The 18,884-nt window shown below is 31.4% G+C and overlaps 1 protein-coding gene across 1 annotated transcript in view; it reads right to left on the reverse strand.

The window, feature by feature from the left end:
* The window catches only part of LOC143071321 (baculoviral IAP repeat-containing protein 8-like), a 45,016-nt gene that overhangs the window by 19,699 nt on the left and 6,433 nt on the right, over positions 1-18,884 (reverse strand). Inside the window, exons 3-4 of the mRNA XM_076245563.1 lie at positions 16,476-16,579; positions 1,042-1,102 (exon numbers count right to left, since the gene is read on the reverse strand). The gene's annotated coding sequence lies outside the window, so the exon portion shown is untranslated. The remainder of the gene's footprint in view (positions 1-1,041; positions 1,103-16,475; positions 16,580-18,884) is intronic.

The raw sequence follows: 18,884 nt of genomic DNA on the forward strand, positions 1-18,884 counted from the left end.
TCACACTACATCAGCTCCTTTTTAAAAGCTCACTAAAGCTTGTGTTACTTTGTTACATTGTATCATATCTAGTTGCACTTTTTTTTAAAATAAAGTACGAAACTCCTCAAAATTGAGAAGAAATTACCTCTTGTAATAGCAGTTATATGTTTACACTTTAAACACATCTACATGCCATATCAACATTTATTAATGATAAAGAAAAATACTGTCACTTTGTATTGGATGTTGACATGGAAATTTGTGAACTAAAAGTAATTTTGATTTTCTGCTTTTTCTTCCTTTTCAATATATCTTTTGAGTTTTAATTCTAGTGCATATATATTTCATAATCTTAGACGTGTTTTGTCACCAGCCTGACATTATTATTTTTTTTATTGTATTTGATCGGAAAACCCGGAATTAGCCATTCCACCCCTGAAATATGATCCGGTATTGTAATTGTCTTCATTTCGGGTTTATATGGCATCCATCGTTTTTCAATGTTGATTTTGTCAGTCAGATATGGTTTCACTCGGAATTACAAATTACCTGTCGTGAATTGTGGTATAAAGCTAGCGGTTGAACAAAATGAATATTGCTGTCGTGAATATGAATATTGCTGTCATTAATAATAAAGATGAAAATATATTTTGAGATAGTTAAGTTGGAAATTTTGGTAAAGAGGTCTGCGAAGTTAATTTTTATTTTCTTTCAAATCGAAGGTCTGTCAGGCATATATAGCTAGTAACCAAAATGAAAGTCCGCTTGCAATACTTTTAGTGGAAGGTCCCGGACCTTGGACCACTGCTAATTTGAACCCCTGATCTTATGAAATTATACAATGATACGATTAAAATCCTACTTAATACACAATTCCCTGGATCTATTTGAAAATATTATTAAAGGTTACAAACTTTAAAATTATAAAATGAGATTTGAATGGTTCTAATTGGAAAGTCATTCCCCGATTCAGTGTTTTTTTGTACAACTACTTCAATCGATAAAATATTTCAACTATTACTAAGATAAAATAATAAATTATAAGATGTAACAACTTACCTGTTTTAAACTTTGATTTAGGTGTACAACTTATCAGTCTCCGCAATATCACAAGTGTATTCTAAAAATTAGGTGAGATGTCATCATAATACAAAAGAGGGTTGAACGTGAAGTGGAAGGAACTGTTGTACATGTACCACACAAAGAAATCCAAATACAATTAAGATCATATATGTCAAACAGGTGCTCTAAACGATTATCTCTTTAAATCACATAATGACTTCTCTTTATTTACCTGAGAGTTAAATCTATTACTGAATGATCATAAATTCCTTTAATATTGACAAAACTTTTACATCATCAAACACCAAATGTTAAAAATCCAACAATGTAGAATTTTAAATTTATATTTGAAACTACTTAATATATACTTGAACATTTGCTTACTTCATAATCACCCTGTATCATCGTTACAGCGGATATAGATACTAAACAAGTGGGCGTGATCGATTTTGACCTGACACAGTAACAAAAATCTTTGTTTTGTTTACATAATATCAATGTGTTCTTCAATTAAAACATAATTGTTGTTCAAGAAATGATTTGGTCTTACCGGTAGGTTGATGATAAGAGAAGTCTCATTATTTTCCCAAAACAAGTATGATTACTAAAAACATGTGCAAATACTTGTCAAAAAAGTTGGCGCTTGTCTCATCCGATATGATTCTATATTCATTGAATCTCTTTTTCTGATAAAAGGCCACTGTGTGTGTGTAATAAGTATAGCTGTTTCATTAAATATCATTGAGATCTTACACAAAAACTTTGTTTTCACACTTGTTTATTACCGAAAAAGTTTCATGGAATAAGTTATCACAGGTAGGTTTATGATTGTTAACTATTAATTTTGCCCCGTGTAAGCTTTCACTCAGATTTTGATGGTTGACATTTCATCCCACATAGCTTCAAAAAGAAAAAGATAAAAGCAAATATGTGGGAAAAAAAGAAGTAAAATAGGACAATTTTGAAAATCCTGACAGACCCCTTTATATCGTACGCAAATTATCTCCAAAATTTGCAGTCATTATAAAATACTTCTGGAAGAAAAACCTGAGAAAAATCAACATTAGATTAACAGACATCTGATATTACCTTTACCTAGTTCTTGTCTAGACATATGATGAATCCAAGTGTCACACTAGCAATATGGATTATAACTAGAGTCTCTTAAGAGCCTGTGTCGCTCACCTTGGTCTATGTGCATATTAAACAAAGGACACAGATGGATTCATGACAAAATTGTGTTTTGGTGATGGTGATATGTTGTTACATCTTACTTTACTGAACATTCTTGCTACTTACAATTTTCTCTATCTATAATAAACTTGTGACCTTTCGTTACAGAGGAAAATATTTTGTAAAAAATTACAATGATTTACTAAATTAATGAAAATTGTAAAAAATTGACTATAAAGAGCAATAACTCCTTAAGGGGTCAACTGATCATTTTGGTCATCTTGACTTATTGGTAGATCTTACTTTGCTGAACATTATTGCTGTTTACAGTTTATTTCTATCTATAATAGTATTCAAGATAATGACCAAAAATGGTGAAATTTCTTTACAAATTACCAATTGGGGGCAGCAACCCAACAACAAGTTCTCCAATTCATCTGAAAATATCAGGGCAGATAGATATTGACTTGATAAACAATTTATTTTCTATCAAATTTGCTCTACATGCTTTGGTTTCAGAGTTATAAGCCAAAATCTACATTTTACCCCTATGTTCTATTTTTAGCCATGGCGGCCACCTTGAATGGTTGGCTTGGTCACCGCACACATTTTTTAAGCAAAATACCATGATAATGATTGTGGCTAAGTTTGGTTTAATTTGTCCCAGTAGTTTCAGAGGAGAAGATTTTTGTAAAAGATTACAAAAATTTCCAAAAATTGGTAAAAAATGACTATAAAGGGCAATAACTCCTTAAGGGATCAACTGACCATTTTGGTGATGTTAACTTATTTGTAGACCTTACTTTGCTGAACATTATTGCTGTTTACAGTTTATCTCTATCTATAATAATAATCAAGATAATAACCAAAAACAGCAAAATTCTTAAAATTAACAATTCAGGGGCAGCAACCCAACAACCAGTTGTCAGATTCATCTGAAAATTTCAGGGCAGATAGATCTTCACTTGCTTAACAATTGTACTTCTGATCAGATTTGCTCTAAATGCTTTAGTTTCAGAGTTATAAGCCAAAATCTACATTTTACCACTATGTTCTATTTTTAGCCATAATGGCCATCTTGCTCAGTTGGCCAGGATAACCGGACAAATTTTCTAAACTAGATACACCAATGATGATTGTGGCCAAGTTTGGTTGAATTTGGCCCAGTAGTTTCAGAGGAGAAGATGTAACAGAATAACAACAGGGTATGACAAAACTGAAGAGATTAAATCATATCCATAACTAATTATCTTTTTAAATACCTAAGAATAAAAAAACTTTTTGATATCAAATTTCCCATTACTGTGCACATCCAAATCTAAAACACTTCTTATCTAAACCATCTATCAGTACCTTTAAAGGCATGGTGTTCACTTCAAAAACTTTTCTTTACTTATGATGTTTCATGGTTAATGGTACAATTCTAAACCTGTTTTCAAGAAATAAATGACATGAGCAATTTTAAGCTTAGTCAACTACTTATGCATGCTATAGTCTCTCCGGTATCTTTCGCCCCTCTCTTATAGTTAATAATGTCATTGGCTTTTTCATACTTTAGTTTGACACAACTTTAATGATTGTAGATCTTTACATAAAGTATATTTTTTTCTAGTAACAGATACAACTGTGTATTGTCTGTTTTAAGATATATTGATAAACAGTCCAGTTTAAATTTCTAAAACCAAAAATAGCCATGACAACTCTGGGACAGAAACTCTGGTGAAAACTATGCAGATGAACACTAGTTAGCAAATATAAGCTCCCCATTACCACAGTTGCAGTTGCATTCAACTGTGTAAAGACAAGTCAATCGATCAGTATATTTATAGTAGAAATTTGTTTCAATCTAATTATATAAAATTTGGCAAGATTACGTGATATATTTACTCTATCAGATACTTGTGTTTATGAATGACGTTGACTTGTATAAGTTTATCTAAAATAAATGCATTCTAACAGAAGAAGTTCTTGTTTGATGTTTAAAGTCACTGAGCATTATATGTTGTACTTCATTTAACACAAAATCAAATTTCATTGACCACTCACTTAGAAAAAAAGTATCTTTGATTGAAAATTTAAAATTTGTACATACAACTTAAAATGAATACATGCATATATAAACCGTTAGCATTCAAGTACATATATAATATACTAAGAGTGATCATTTGACTTGTGAATTGTTGGACATGTAGATAGTTTTGGGATTTAGAAACTAACATTCCAGTACATATATACTAAGAGTGATCATTGGACTTGTGAATTGTTGGACATGTAGATAGTTTTGGGATTTAGAAACTAACATTCCAGTACATATATACTAAGAGTGATCATTTGACTTGTGAATTGTTGGACATGAAGATAGTTTTGGGATTTAGAAACTAGCATTCCAGTACATATATACTAAGAGTGATCATTTGACTTGTGAATTGTTGGACATGTAGATAGTTTTGGGATTTAGAAACTAGCATTCCAGTACATATATACTAAGAGTGATCATTTGACTTGTGAATTGTTGGACATGTAGATAGTTTTGGGATTTAGAAACTAGCATTCCAGTACATATATACTAAGAGTGGTCATTTGACTTTTGAATTGTTGGACATGTAGATAGTTTTGGGATTTAGCAACTAACATTCCAGTACATATATACTAAGAGTGATCATTTGACTTGTGAATTGTTGGACATGTAGATAGTTTTGGGATTTAGAAACTAGCATTCCAGTACATATATACTAAGAGTGATCATTTGACTTGTGAATTGTTGGACATGAAGATAGTTTTGGGATTTAGAAACTAGCATTCCAGTACATATATACTAAGAGTGATCATTTGACTTGTGAATTGTTGGACATGTAGATAGTTTTGGGATTTAGAAACTAGCATTCCAGTACATATATACTAAGAGTGATCATTTGACTTGTGAATTGTTGGACATGTAGATAGTTTTGGGATTTAGAAACTAGCATTCCAGTACATATATACTAAGAGTGATCATTTGACTTGTGAATTGTTGGACATGTAGATAGTTTTGGGATTTAGAAACTAGCATTCCAGTACATATATACTAAGAGTGATCATTTGACTTGTGAATTGTTGGACATGAAGATAGTTTTGGGATTTAGAAACTAGCATTCCAGTACATATATACTAAGAGTGATCATTTGACTTGTGAATTGTTGGACATGTAGATAGTTTTGGGATTTAGAAACTAGCATTCCAGTACATATATACTAAGAGTGATCATTTGACTTGTGAATTGTTGGACATGTAGATAGTTTTGGGATTTAGAAACTAGCATTCCAGTACATATATACTAAGAGTGATCATTTGACTTGTGAATTGTTGGACATGTAGATAGTTTTGGGATTTAGAAACTAGCATTCCAGTACATATATACTAAGAGTGATCATTTGACTTGTGAATTGTTGTACATGTAGATAGTTTTGGGATTTAGAAACTAGCATTCCAGTACATATATACTAAGAGTGATCATTTGACTTGTGAATTGTTGGACATGTAGATAGTTTTGGGATTTAGCAACTAACATTCCAGTACATATATACTAAGAGTGATCATTTGACTTGTGAATTGTTGGACATGTAGATAGTTTTGGGATTTAGAAACTAGCATTCCAGTACATATATACTAAGAGTGATCATTTGACTTGTGAATTGTTGGACATGTAGATAGTTTTGGGATTTAGAAACTAGCATTCCAGTACATATATACTAAGAGTGATCATTTGACTTGTGAATTGTTGGACATGTAGATAGTTTTGGGATTTAGAAACTAACATTCCAGTACATATATACTAAGAGTGGTCATTTGACTTGTGAATTGTTGGACATGAAGATAGTTTTGGGATTTAGAAACTAGCATTCCAGTACATATATACTAAGAGTGATCATTTGACTTGTGAATTGTTGGACATGTAGATAGTTTTGGGATTTAGAAACTAGCATTCCAGTACATATATACTAAGAGTGATCATTTGACTTGTGAATTGTTGGACATGTAGATAGTTTTGGGATTTAGAAACTAGCATTCCAGTACATATATACTAAGAGTGATCATTTGACTTGTGAATTGTTGGACATGTAGATAGTTTTGGGATTTAGAAACTAGCATTCCAGTACATATATACTAAGAGTGATCATTTGACTTGTGAATTGTTGGACATGTAGATAGTTTTGGGATTTAGAAACTAGCATTCCAGTACATATATACTAAGAGTGGTCATTTGACTTGTGAATTGTTGGACATGAAGATAGTTTTGGGATTTAGAAACTAGCATTCCAGTACATATATACTAAGAGTGATCATTTGACTTGTGAATTGTTGGACATGTAGATAGTTTTGGGATTTAGAAACTAGCATTCCAGTACATATATACTAAGAGTGATCATTTGACTTGTGAATTGTTGGACATGTAGATAGTTTTGGGATTTAGAAACTAGCATTCCAGTACATATATACTAAGAGTGATCATTTGACTTGTGAATTGTTGGACATGTAGATAGTTTTGGGATTTAGAAACTAGCATTCCAGTACATATATACTAAGAGTGATCATTTGACTTGTGAATTGTTGGACATGTAGATAGTTTTGGGATTTAGAAACTAACATTCCAGTACATATATACTAAGAGTGGTCATTTGACTTGTGAATTGTTGGACATGAAGATAGTTTTGGGATTTAGAAACTAGCATTCCAGTACATATATACTAAGAGTGATCATTTGACTTGTGAATTGTTGGACATGTAGATAGTTTTGGGATTTAGAAACTAGCATTCCAGTACATATATACTAAGAGTGATCATTTGACTTGTGAATTGTTGGACATGTAGATAGTTTTGGGATTTAGAAACTAGCATTCCAGTACATATATACTAAGAGTGATCATTTGACTTGTGAATTGTTGGACATGTAGATAGTTTTGGGATTTAGAAACTAGCATTCCAGTACATATATACTAAGAGTGATCATTTGACTTGTGAATTTTTGGACATGTAGATAGTTTTGGGATTTAGAAACTAGCATTCCAGTACATATATACTAAGAGTGGTCATTTGACTTGTGAATTGTTGGACATGAAGATAGTTTTGGGATTTAGAAACTAGCATTCCAGTACATATATACTAAGAGTGATCATTTGACTTGTGAATTGTTGGACATGTAGATAGTTTTGGGATTTAGAAACTAGCATTCCAGTACATATATACTAAGAGTGATCATTTGACTTGTGAATTGTTGGACATGTAGATAGTTTTGGGATTTAGAAACTAACATTCCAGTACATATATACTAAGAGTGGTCATTTGACTTGTGAATTGTTGGACATGTAGATAGTTTTGGGATTTAGAAACTAGCATTCCAGTACATATATACTAAGAGTGATCATTTGACTTGTGAATTGTTGGACATGTAGATAGTTTTGGGATTTAGAAACTAGCATTCCAGTACATATATACTAAGAGTGATCATTTGACTTGTGAATTGTTGGACATGTAGATAGTTTTGGGATTTAGAAACTAGCATTCCAGTACATATATACTAAGAGTGGTCATTTGACTTTTGAATTGTTGGACATGAAGATAGTTTTGGGATTTAGAAAAACTAATAACTTAGAAATGTAAGTCAATGTAAGTAATAATAAATAATATAATAATAATAATTCTTTATTTAAAGAGGGTTACACAGTTAGCTGTAAAGCTAATCTTCCCTGAGGCCCTCATAAAATACAATGAAATATAACTTACAAATACAAAATATCAAACAGACACACATACATGAATAATGAAATAAAAAATTGTTATGAAATATACAATTTTCAAAACAGGTAAAAGTTACAAATTCATATATGACATGTATAGTATTGGCATCAACAATATCATAAGTTTGAGTAAGTGTGTGAAAATTATTATGCATATAAAAAACGCACAGCTTCTTAATGTTCCATCAAGTAATTTTTTAAATCTTTTTTGACTGAGCTTGTACTTGAGGTTGATCTTTTCAGGGATATTGGTAAGTTATTCCATAAAATAGATCCTGAATATATAAAAGATTTCTTATAAAGCTCTGTTTTGGCTTTTGGAACTTGTAAATTTTTGCAAGAGGCATTTCTCAAACAATATTGGTTTATTTCTGGCATTTCTTTAAACTTTTCAGTGAGATATACAGGGGCTTCATTCTTAAGACATTTATGCATCAAAACTGATTTGTGGTATGAGATTCTGTTCTCAACTGTCATCCATCCAAGATGTTTAAACAGTGGAGCTGATGATGAAAGTGGATCAGCATCTAAAATAAGTCTTGCAGCCCTTTTTTGCAATTTTATTATTCTGACTAGCTCATTTTTAGCACAACCACTCCAAATAATACAACAATAATCTATCAGTGGGAGAATATAACCATTATAAAATAATTTTCTTAGATCAATATTTAGAAATTTCTTGATTTTAGAGAGTAAAAAAATTCTTGATGAAATTGATGAACATAAGTAATTAATATGGCCTGTCCAGGACAGATTAGAGTCAATTCTAACACCTAAAAGTTTTTCAATTGATGATTTTTGAAGAATATTATTCTCAATAGTTAGAACTGGATCTGCTTGATTTAAACGCAGCCTTTGTCTTGTACCTATAACCATACATTTCGTCTTATCTGAATTTATGAACATGCTATTTTCATGACACCATTTTTCAACACATTGGAGATCATCTTGTACTTTTAATTGCATGTCACCAATAGTCTTTCCTGATGTATGCATAGTTGTGTCATCAGCATACAAGTCTGTATGGCAGTTTTTAATGTGTAATGGAAGGTCATTTATGAACAAAACAAACAAAATGGGACCAAGTATTGAGCCCTGTGGAACACCAAAATTTATAAACTTTTTATTAGAAAACTGATTATTTATATGGACTTGCTGTGTTCTTTCACTCAAATATGATTTTAAAAAATCAACAGTATCTTCATGGAAGCCATAAATAAGAAGTTTTTTACATAGAATTTCATGATCAACAACATCAAAAGCTTTCTTAAAATCCAAGAGGACTGCCAAATTGATATTTCCATTATTCATTTCGTGTAGCCATTTATCAATAATATTAATGAGGGCAGTTTGACATGAATGGTTGGGTCTAAAACCAGACTGGGAAGGGTGTAAAATATCAAACTTTGTTAAATATTTATACAGATGTTTTGATACATGTCTCTCAATTAATTTTGATAATGTTGGCAAAACAGATATTGGTCTGTAATTGCTAGCTACATTTTTTTCACCAGATTTGAAAATTGGAGCTACTTTGGCATTTTTTAAAACAGATGGATAAATACCAGTATCAATCATTCTATTAAAAATGTATGTTAAGGAAGATCTATGAAAGGAGCACTAAGTTTTAAAATCTTAGGACCTATATTGTCAGTACCAGAAGATGTCTTAACATCTAGTTTAGTTATTTCAGCAAATAGTTCTGAAACTTTTACTGGAGGAATGATGAATTTATTATGCCTTTTTTTCCAGAATTTCATTTGTACATAGTTTGTCAGAGTATTAAAATTTGAGTTGATTGGTGCCCTACTATGCCTTAATTTTTCAACACATGAGGTGAAATAATTATTGAACGTATTAGCAATTTCTTTATTATCGGTTGTTTTATGGTCTCCAGTTGTAATAAGTTCATGTGGTTTTGATGGATTAGATGGATTTAGGCTGTGAATACATTTCCATAGTGTTTTAGAATCTTTTGAGTCTTTTATCATATCATTATAATATTTCTGTTTAGATTTATCAATAACATGTTTTGTTCTGTTTCTCCAGAATCTATATTCAGCCCACATTCCCAGTGAGTGATATTTATCTCTCATTTTTCTTGCATATGAGATTTCTTTATTGTACCATTCAGGCTGTCTGTCTTTTTTTACCCTCTTTTTCACAATAGGGGCATGTTTATTTAAAATGTTATTAAAAATATTGTACCACATTTCAATACAAACAGATGGGTCATTTTCAAATTCAATATGTTGAAAAGGTGCACTTTTTAAATCTTTTAAATAATTTTGCTCATTAAAAGTCTTAAAATTTCTATAAGTGATTGTTGAATGAGAATGTTTTTTATCATACAATTTCTCTTGTCTTGTCATACATATTGGATAGTGATCACTAATAGAATATTTAGAAACATGAGCCTCTTTAACCATGCTTAAACTAGTGACATATATATGGTCAATCAAAGTTTTTGATTCATTTGTTACTCTAGTTGGTTCCTTAATTATCTGTTGAAAGTTATAAGTTTCTAGAGCAGTTAACCATCTTTGTGGAATTTTATTGGTTTGTAAACAATTTATGTTAAAATCTCTCATAAGTATTACATCTGAATTATATTGCATTGCAATCTTAATCTCATCCTCAAACTTATCTATCCAACCAATTAGTGACTTGGGTGGCCTATAAACAAAGCACAATAAAAAAGATTTCTTATAGCTGGGTTTAACTTCAAACCACATAGTTTCAATATTACTTATTTCAAAATCATTTTTTCTAGAAAAGGAGGTGGTTTCTGTTAAATAGACAGCCCAGCCACCCCCACCATCAGATTGTCTATCTTTCCTTTGTAAAATATATCCAGGTATATCTATTTCTCTATCAGAAGTATTTTTACCCAAAAAAGTTTCACAATAACCAATTATATCTGGGGGATTTGGAGTGGACATTAGATTGTATCTAATCTCATCAAACTTGCATTCCAATCTATTAACATTGTGGGAACATATTTTAAGACCTTTGCATTTGTTAAATCCATATGTTACAAGATCATCATTTTCTGTATCCTTATCAATAAGATAAGTATTGTCAATAACACATAAACATGATACACATATTATATAATAAGTAAATAAAAATATAAAAAAATCCTCAATACTAAAAGTGTCCTCAGTGACTTGTATTACAAAAGTATTTGTTTTGTACATTATGTCTTGAGAAACTTGAGATGGCAAAGATAGGGATTGGTCTGGTACCTGCTGAGAGGTTGTATCAAATTGATTTAATGCTGATGTCATTTTATCAGAGTTATTAATTACATCCTTCTGCTTAGATAATTGGTAAAAAGATTTTGAACAGCTGGTTTCAATTTTCTGATAAACTAAATCCTTAATACAATAGAGACATCAGGTGCAGGAAATATTATTACATTCTTGACATATGTGGTTTAAAATTTCAAAAGAATTTTTCAAAATTTGATTGTGTAGGGCTTTGTCTTCTTTGCCATCACCCTAATTATAAAATTCACAGAATTTTTCTTTGTGACCAAAATTGTTACAAGAGTGACAAAGAACCTTTCTACCATGTCTACATGATTTTGAATTATGATTTGGTTCACCACAGTGAACACAATACCTATCTGATTGATCTGTATGCTTTAATATACTAACATGCATGTTGACTGATCTTAGGAACGCTGATGTCCCTTTTTTTGACAAATGAATTCCATCATGATGAAAAAAAGAGTAAGAAAGATTGTAATTCTTATCATAAAACATATTGGTATGATCAATAAATTGTAAGTTAAACTGTTCACATAGGTCTTTCAGCATTTCATTCGGGTTATGCATATTAAGTCCTTTTCTGGGTAGAATTCCAGAAACTACAAATTTACAATGTGGGTGACATTTGAAATTCAGTAAATATAAAAGAGCTTCGTAATTATCTCTTATGCTTTGGAGATTGTCACCATTATCTAAGTCATTTCCACCAATATGGATAATAATTGTTCTGTATGTTGACATATCCTTCTTTTGTAGTACATCTATCAGTCTATCTATGTTGGCTCCTCTGTTGGTACATACCTCAGTGTTTTGTAATCCACGGGGTTGAATACCCTTTAAAATGGAACTCCCAATTATTAGTGTGGTTTTGTTGTTTTCACCAGTGAAACGATTGGGAATGGGAACAGTATTGTCATTTGAGTAATCTGTTGGTCCGAATCCTTTTTTCTTGATTCAGGTTTTTGAGGTTTTGGTTTTGGTTGGTAGTCTACTACATTATGTGGAGGAGGGTCAACACGTTTTTCTTCAGATCCAATGGGTTGGTAGATCTGTGTGGAAATAGTTCTATATTCAATGTGCATCGAAGTATGCCGGGTCTTCAGTGTCTTTTCCTGTTCTTCTGTCTGAGTACTAACAGTTTGTGTTGACGAATTAACAGTTTTTGAAAGAGGGAGACTTTGATCCTGCTTGTTCATGTTGTTTGAATGGATTGTTTTGATAATTGATTCAACCATTTGTTTTAAATCGATTACTTCTTGTTGCAAATCTAGGTTGTAATGATCTAGATTTTGTAGATTACGAAAAGTACTGTTTATAGACGAGTTTCTAATTGGGGTTGATGTTATCAGAGTGTTTGACATATCTGTTACTAATAACTTTGGGTCTGTTACTGAACTGTCAAAGCTTATCATTGACTCTAATAAAAGGTTTCCAGTAGACATCTGGTCAGCATTATTGTCTATTAAAGAAGTTTGGAAATATGTTACCTCATTGTGTAATTGTTTTCCTAAAACACTAAATTCTTCATTGAACCAATTCCCACATCCTTTTCCTTGAATATGAAGTGTTGCAGACGAACTGTATAGTGTAATCACAACTTTATTCCCTTCATAAATGAAATTATATACAAATCCGTTCCTGTCTTTCTGAATGAACAAATTTCTGTCATAATTTTGAAAAATAATGTTTTCAAAAATAAAGTATATTTTCTCACTGCTAAAATTGACAACAATTGACAATGTTCTATCTGTACAGTCCTCAATTGAGTATAGATCACAGTTGTTTAGGTAGCATTTATAGTCATCACTTTCAAATCCAGAAAATTCACCAGAAAAAGATGTAAATAAGTTGTTCACAAATGTAGAATTGAAATCCATTTTGTCTTAATATCTAATAATTCCAAGTAGATTTATTGTGACTTGTATTTGTTTCTGATTTTGTTAATCCTTCTACATTTGAAAGATGCTGATTGAAAAAGAACTCATATTATAGAAAGCAGATATAAAATTGTGAAAGGAAATGGAGAATGCGTCAAAACGACAACAACCCGACCACAGAGAAGACAACAGCCGAAGGCCACCAATGGGTCTTCAATATAGCAAGAAACTCCCGCACCCAGAGGCGTCCTTCATCTGGCCCCTTAAAAAATATGTATACTAGTACAGTGATAAAGGACGTCATACTAAACTCCGAATTATACACAAGAAACTAAAATTAAAAATCATACAAGACTAACAAAGGCCTGAGGCTCCTGACTTGGGACAGGCGCAAAATTGTGGAGGGGTTAAATATGTTTAAGAGATCTCAACCCTCCACCTATACCTCTAGCGAATGTAGAAAAATAAGAGTATGTAGGATAAAGGAGAGAATATCAATTGCAACTGTAAAATAAGAGTATGTAGGATTAAGGCGTGAATTTCAATTGCAACTGTAAAATAAGAGTATGTAGAATAAAGGCATGAATTTCAATTGCAACTGTAAAATAAGAGTATGTAGAATAAAGGCGTGAATTTCAATTGCAACTGTAAAATAAGAGTATGTAGGATAAAGGCGTGAATTTCAATTGCAACTGTAAAATAAGAGTATGTAGAATAAAGGCATGAATTTCAATTGCAACTGTAAAATAAGAGTATGTAGGATAAAGGTGTGAATTTCAATTGCAACTGTAAAATAAGAGTATGTAGGATAAAGGCGTGAATTTCAATTGCAACTGTAAAATAAGAGTATGTAGAATAAAGGCATGAATTTCAATTGCAACTGTAAAATAAGAGTACGTAGGATAAAGGCGGGAATTTCAATTGCAACTGTAAAATAAGAGTATGTAGAATAAAGGCATGAATTTCAATTGCAACTGTAAAATAAGAGTATGTAGGATAAAGGCGTGAATTTCAATTGCAACTGTAAAATATGAGTATGTAGAATAAAGGCATGAATTTCAATTGCAACTGTAAAATAAGAGTATGTAGGATAAAGGCGTGAATTTCAATTGCAACTGTAAAATAAGAGTACGTAGGATAAAGGCGTGAATTTCAATTGCAACTGTAAAATAAGAGTACGTAGGATAAAGGCGTGAATTTCAATTGCAACTGTAAAATAAGAGTATGCAGGATAAAGGCATGAATTTAAATTGCCACTAGAAAATAAGGGTATGTGGGATAAAGGCATGAATTTCAATTGCAACTGTATATATATATATATATGTACATATGAATATAATATTAAAAGCTTCTGCAATAAAATTAATGGTACCAATTTTCTTGCACCAGATGCGCATTTCGACAATACATGTTTCTTCAGTGATGCTCGTGGCCAAAATATTTGAAATCCAAAGCTTACATAAAAGATGAAGAGCTATAATCCTGCAAGTTAGGAACTGCATCAACTGCTGTCTTTTTTTATACCTAGTGTTTTTGTATTGGCTAAAGAAATTTTGTTTGTGGTCTTTGTTATCAAATCATTGCACATTCATTTAAAGGGTTGACAAAGTGCACTTTAGCTGCCAATTGTCATTGTCTTACCAACATCTATACTGATAGGATGACCAGTCATGTCAGGTGATGACTTTGTATCAAATTTGAGAGACTGGCATAAAATTGCTTGTTTAAGTATCATACTCAGGTAAATAAATCAATGAGTGATAGATTTCTCTCAAAAGAAATTTAAAGGTCCCAGAGAATAAACTATACAGAGTACTTTAGCCATTGCATTTGTTCAATTGGACAAAAAGACTACCAAAAGTTTAAAAGACAGGTAACTATCATGTGATCCTGTGGAAAAGTATCATTATGTTCGCATTACGATTTTCATTTATGTCTGTTTAATGATTAGGTCATCCATACTTAAAACATAGAATTTGATCCATGACATCATAATGAATGCAGTAAAATCTTATGCATGATTCTTTAAAACACATACATTCAGGCAAGTTTTAGATATCCGTAGGCGGATCTAGGGGGCCCTGGGGCGCTGCCCCCCCTTTTAGTGGGAAATATTTGGTTGATAATATAGGGAATCACTGAAGCATAACTGGAGTGGGTCCCCCTTATGAAAAGTTCTGGATCCGCCACTTCTATCTATCTGTCTAACTTTGTATTTCCGCACTCAGTCACAACTTTGACTATTACATGCCGTTGCATGTGTGGCTCACAAGTAAAAAGCAATAAAATGCAAAAAGAAACAGGGAATGTGTCAAAGAGACAACAACCCAACCTAAGAGCAGGAAACAGCCCAATACCACCAATATGGGTCTAGCATATGCATGTACCAACTAAATGATTTATTACAGTATTTTTCTAAACAGAAAAACACCTTTCATGGGTAGTACTTGCATGTGCTCATACTGGCCCACTCCCATATATGTGTGAAAATATTTTAATTTTTCCATTTTTTGTAGAAAATTTTAAATTGTGCTTTCTCAACAACATAATGATCTTTTGGTTAATATTCATCAAATGTTTTAATGCCAAAATCTTTCATTTTTATACTTAAATTTGTTTATATGCAATATGGAACCCCTTTAGGGTTTATTCATGAGTCAATACAATCTAAAAGGCTGTCTGAATATTTTGTCAGTAATTTATCTCTTTCTCAAAATACTTTCAATTTTACAATGAAAACATCAAATTGGTACTGAAAACAGCTAGCATAGACTGTCAGCAGTCAAAGAAAATATTCAAAAGCAGGAATCACAAACAAATTGCATATTAAAAATTTAGTTGGTTGACATTTCATCCCACATAGCTTCAAAAAGAAAAAGATAAAAGCAAATATGTGGGGAAAAAAAGAAGTAAATATGACAATTATGAAAATACTGACAGACCCCTTTATATCATACACAAATTATCTCCAAAATTTGCAGTCATTATAAAATACTTATAGAAATAAACATAACATTTTACAGACAGCTGATATTACATTTTCCTAGTTCTTGTCTAGACAGATGATTAATCCAAGTGTCACACTAGCAATATGGATTATTAAAAGGTGAACTAAGAACTCATTAGGGTACTATTAACCAATTTTTAAAATAAATGATCAACACCCATGATGTTCACTAAAACAATTAAATCAACAATTTTCAGTGGTCATTTTAAATATTTGTGATAGATGATACCACTAAAAAGTATTTTTGGTAAAATATGAAATATTAGCACTGAATTAAATTTTCAACAACTAATAGAGTATATTAATAAGATTATGATTACTTTACCTGTCAAATGTTGATCCTGTGCACTCTTCAACAGGTCTGTACTTCACTTGACTTCTATGTAATATATGTAATAATACATGAACCAATGTGCCTTGCTTAAACACCTGTAACAGAATAACAACAGGGTATGACAAAACTGAAGAGGTTAAATCATAACTGCTTATCCCTTTAAATACCTGAGAATAAAAAAACTTTTTTTGTTTTATTAAGGTCAAACACTTGATTGAATGAAAATTGATGAAAAGATTATTTCAATCCATTTATAAATCAGTTTACAATACAGGAGTTAATTGAAAATGGTGTATAACTTAACAAATCCTCTTGATGTCTAAGAACTTATATGATTGTTTAAATGTTATTATTTTGATATAAATTTCCCATTACTGTGCACATCCAAATTTAAAACACTTCTTATCAAAATTCAATTGGCTATAAAAACCATAAGCATATTGAGGTGGATCCAGGGGCCTGGTGGTGCCCTGGCCCCCTGATGTGGGAAAAATTTGGTTGATTATATAGGGAATCACTGAAGCGAGACTGGAGCTCCCCAGTGTATTAAAGACAAGTCAATCGATCAGTATATTTATAGTAGCAATTTGTTTCAATATTTATGTAAAATTTGGCTACATTAAGTGATATATTTACTCTGTGGGATATTTGTGTTTATGAATAAACGGAAATTGTATCACTTTAATCCGGTGAAGGTCATTGACTTATATTAGTGTATCAGAATTGAATGCATTCTAACATAAGAAGTTCTTGTTTGAGGTTTACACAGACGCTGAGCATTATATGTAGTACTTCATTTAACACAAAATCAAATTTCAATAACCACTCACTTAGAAACAAATTACCTTTGATTGAAAATTTAAAAATTTGTACATGCAACTTAAAATAAATACATGTATATCCAAGTTTACTCCCCACAATTTAAGAAATTTTATGACCTTGACCGTTTGACTGAAAACTAATGATCTTTCTTGTAATATATATATGAGACCAATACAACACAACAGTTCTGTTAAATGAAATACATAAACTGTTAGAATTCCAGTACATATATACTAAGAGTGATCATTTGACTTGTGAATTGTTGGACATGTAGATAGTTTTGGGATTTAGAAACTAGCATTCCAGTACATATATACTAAGAGTGGTCATTGGACTTGTGAATTGTTGGACATGTAGATAGTTTTGGGATTTAGAAACTAGCATTCCAGTACATATATACTAAGAGTGATCATTTGACTTGTGAATTGTTGGACATGTAGATAGTTTTGGGATTTAGAAACTAGCATTCCACTACATATATACTAAGAGTGATCATTTGACTTGTGAATTGTTGGACATGAAGATAGTTTTGGGATTTAGAAACTAACATTCCAGTACATATATACTAAGAGTGGTCATTTGACTTGTGAATTGTTGGACATGAAGATAGTTTTGGAATTTAGAAACTAGCATTCCAGTACATATATACTAAGAGTGGTCATTTGACTTGTGAATTGTTGGACATGAAGATAGTTTTGGGATTTAGAAACTAGCATTCCAGTACATATATACTAAGAGTGATCATTTGACTTGTGAATTGTTGGACATGTAGATAGTTTTGGGATTTAGAAACTAACATTCCAGTACATATATACTAAGAGTGATCATTTGACTTGTGAATTGTTGGACATGAAGATAGTTTTGGGATTTAGAAACTAGCATTCCAGTACATATATACTAAGAGTGATCATTTGACTTGTGAATTGTTGGACATGTAGATAGTTTTGGGATTTAGAAACTAGCATTCCAGTACATATATACTAAGAGTGATCATTTGACTTGTGAATTGTTGGACATGAAGATAGTTTTGGGATTTAGAAACTAGCATTCCAGTACATATATACTAAGAGTGATCATTTGACTTGTGAATTGTTGGACATGTAGATAGTTTTGGGATTTAGAAACTAGCATTCCAGTACATATATACTAAGAGTGATCATTTGACTTGTGAATTGTTGGACATGTAGATAGTTTTGGGATTTAGCAACTAACATTCCAGTACATATATACTAAGAGTGATCATTTGACTTGTGAATTGTTGGACATGAAGATAGTTTTTGGATTTAGAAACTAGCATTCCAGTACATATATACTAAGAGTGATCATTTGACTTGTGAATTGTTGGACATGTAGATAGTTTTGGGATTTAGAAACTAGCATTCCAGTACATATATACTAAGAGTGATCATTTGACTTGTGAATTGTTGGACATGTAGATAGTTTTGGGATTTAGAAACTAGCATTCCAGTACATATATACTAAGAGTGATCATTTGACTTGTGAATTGTTGGACATGTAGATAGTTTTGGGATTTAGAAACTAGCATTCCAGTACATATATACTAAGAGTGATCATTTG

This window comes from Mytilus galloprovincialis, chromosome 4, assembly GCF_965363235.1.
Source record: "Mytilus galloprovincialis chromosome 4, xbMytGall1.hap1.1, whole genome shotgun sequence".
In the NCBI taxonomy this organism is placed as follows: Eukaryota; Metazoa; Mollusca; class Bivalvia; order Mytilida; family Mytilidae; genus Mytilus; species Mytilus galloprovincialis.